Here is a 3,695-nt window from a genome sequence, read left to right as displayed (position 1 = left end):
AAAAAACCCAACCAAACTTCTGAAGGAGAATATTTTCTTTTTTTTTTAATTTTCTTTGTGTTCATTTTTACCCTGAGAGTACATTAAAATATTCAAAAAGAAAAAGCACAATTTTCTTTTCTGGTCTAGATAAAGAGGAACCTTGCCTTAATTTCCTGAAGCACTCAGTGGTGAAGAAGCAATAATTATGTAACTAACAGAAAGGAGACCCAGAATCATTACTAATTCAGCCTGGAAATGTTTTGACTTCTGACAAGGTAAAATACTTGGAAGCCTTAGTATCTTTAGTATGTTTAGTAGAAAAAAATTTTTAGTATAAGACCTCATTTATTAAAATGGTAAAATGCGCATGGTTAAGAAACCTGCAAATTAAAACTATCCTTTTCTATTTTTAAGATTATTCTCCAGTCAACATCATGACAGTGCCATAACATTATAAGACATTTAATTTTCTCACACAAAGCAAAACACTTAATGTTAAACCAGACTGAATACTTTCTCTGGCAAAGCAATGCCTGAAAATAGGGGAGGAAAGTAATTAAAGAAAGAGACTTTTTTTAGGAAACGTAATTCAGAATGTATTAATCCCTTAAACTGACAGAGATTAGATTCCCATTGATAGTTTGCAACTGACAAGAGGGTAATATTGAATTTTCACAAGAATAAAAGTAAAAATCTCTGTAAAAAATCAGTGATAATACTCTAGTCTCATGTCTCTTGCTATCCAAAAATATTTGCGATGTTTTCTGTCAGGTAGTTGCAATAGGTTATTTGTCACATATACATATACAAAAGTTCACATCATTCCTCACATATGGAGATTTGAGAAAATTTAAGGTCACACCTTTCTCAGCTATGTAGTTCTAAGGATACCTATCTCAGCAAGAACACTTAGTAGAATCCTCTCTTCTAAAATGTTTCACATTACATATGTTCCATAAATTAGTTCAATGGAAGTCAAGCGCAACTGTTTCCAAAAAAGCAAAATGAGCACTTGAGAGGACAATACTTTTAATTTCAAAATATTTACACTTATAATAATAATTAAGAAAGTTAAGTATGATTGTAATTCCTTCCTGTTTTTATTAGGAAGACTGAGAAATGGGGAGGGAGGGGACATGATTTGGCTTTTATGATTTTGAAATACTGCTCCAGATACAAATTCTACTCCTCAGTAGGTGATCTCTTTTTAAAATTCATCTGTATAATACAGTTGCTGATGAAAGAAAGAACCTCAGAAGTATCATCCCATAAAGTGTTACTTTTCTACGTGCATCTCTCACTGCCTCAGACCTCATTTGATTTAGTAACCTACAAATAGCTCAACTGTCAGAGTTTTATTACATCCTTGCATATATTCTACAAGAACTGATTCCAAAGAATATTTATTTAAATTCGGTAAAATGCATGCTCAGAACAGATTTAACATGTAAAACATCACCCTTCCTTTTTGTCTCTCTGATGCGTCACTCCAAATAAATGAATTCCAAACATGACATAAACCCTTGTGGATTAGCCATCTTTTGTAAGCCAAAAGTGTCATCATGACATGATCACAATCAGATCACAATCTCAGCCCTCAGGTTAATGCTCAAGTCTGAATCCAGAATACATAAATATTTTCTAGGGTTGAAGGAAATTATTAATTGCTGAGACATTATGGAAATAATTTGCTGGTGCAATTTTAAGATTTTCTGGGCCTTACATTTCTCAAAACTTCTGACAAAATGCAAGGAATCTATAACTCCTTAAGGAATGTTGATGGAACAACATGGAGTTCCCACAGTTATTCCACATCTGTATGACTTTCTTCACCTTGATTCCCAAAGGAATTAAGAAGTTACCTGTGTTTTTGTACTGTGAAAGAATAAAAGACACAAATAGCACAAAGCAGCCAAGTTTACACAGGTGGATCTGTTTACTATTATTTTTTTCATTTTCAATTATTCTCATAATGCACAGACCTCTGCACTCATTCTAACTTAAAAAACAATGATCAATGACAATAACATATAGGTAATCTTCACACAATGTTTTGAATCTCTTATGAAGGCTTTTGCTATATTTTCCCAGAATGAAGGCTCTACCTGAGTTCCTCAATAAAATTCAATTAATAATATGAATGTCCCAGTAACAAGTAGAAAAAGAAATAATTTAAAAATCACAAATTCAAACCAATTCAAATGCTTGATCACAGTTTCTAGGTTTTTTTCCTATGTAATTAATCAGTTTGCATATAATCTGCCTCAGAAGGTGCTCTTCAAGTGTGAAACTACGTTTATTGCCTGTACACAGAACCTACATTTTTCTTGCAAAGTGATTCATGCAGCTCTGCAAAGCCACGTACTGAATTTTTGATGTTGACAAGGGCTCCCTCTTGTGATATTGTACTGAATTCAGATCTGGTCTAAAGCAGACTTAGTTTGTAATAGCTCAAACCTTAGACTGCATGGTTAGTTAATGAGTGCAAATGCTTCACTAAGCAGTCAGGGAATGTCAAGAGGATTGTTCTCTGGAAGTTGAGGATGCGTATACTGGTAACAGGTTTGGAAGTTAGGAAGAAAAATAAGTGCAATGACATATGACTCTTCCCATTAACATATATTTTTATGAGAATTATGAGAACAGTCCTAAACCTTTATTAAATTATAATCCAAAAACTAAAAAGTTAGGAGGTTATAAATTAAAGTAGTCTGTTATCAAAAACATGAATGTTCTAATAAATATATAAAATTGAACTCACAAAGGTTTATAAATTACATCTTTGTTTAGAATTTTTCCAGGGTGCTTATGTATGGAGAGAGTTCTTAAACAACTGCTTCTATTTCAACTCAATTCTCCTTTCATGCACTTACCAGAATTATTTCTGCTAAGTTTTTGCTGAATACTTCTTTTGATCAATACCAAATTGTCTCTTTCCTTTTGAAAATAATTAGAATGCCATTGTCTCATTTCATTCAAATGGAAAAAAACTTCCATGTTGGTTTGAATTAATTTAATTCCCTAAGTAAAGATTAGGGAAAACAGAATCACTGAGGTCTGTGGGCATTAGGAAGCTTGAGCTCCCGAATAAATATTTCTCCTAGCATTCCTCACTTTCTCCTCTCAGAGGTCAAAACCAAGGAACAAAACTAGATGTCTAGTAGGCAGCTACAACCCCAAACTTCATCCACTGCCTGAAATGTAAATTAACTGAAAAATGGAAACCACATACTGAAGGCAGAAGGTTACTTGAATATATGTTGACCTTTCAGCTGATTAGAGAGTGTCAGTACTGTGGGAATACAAAGTTCATTATCCCTTTCTACTTTGGTTTGATCATTTGCAATTGTAGGTACTGTATATGATATAAACTCTAAACTATCAACATAAATGCCAAACTGAAGAGATGCATATTGATAGTTCAGAGGAACTTGAATCAATGCCCAGAAGCTTTGCATTCCCAGAATAACACCAAAATCCAATAGCTGGCTGCATGAAATATTAATATTCTTACATCTTGTCATTATTGATTTGCCTCCCTCAAATGAGTTAACATTTAGACTATGCTGTCTTCAAGAAAAAGAATACTTTTTATCAGTTCCAGATAGATATTTCTCACAATAGAATTATGAAGTGGCTTATTCCTGCAACATATGTATCCTACTACCACTTCTTCTTTAGTTTATTTGGTATTATTTTCTACAGTAATAGCT

Source organism: Corapipo altera, unplaced genomic scaffold, assembly GCF_003945725.1.
Source record: "Corapipo altera isolate COAL_440 unplaced genomic scaffold, ASM394572v1 22b, whole genome shotgun sequence".
Lineage (NCBI taxonomy): Eukaryota > Metazoa > Chordata > Aves > Passeriformes > Pipridae > Corapipo > Corapipo altera.
The sequence above is the reverse complement of the archived record's forward strand: the minus strand, read 5'-3'. Positions refer to the sequence as shown.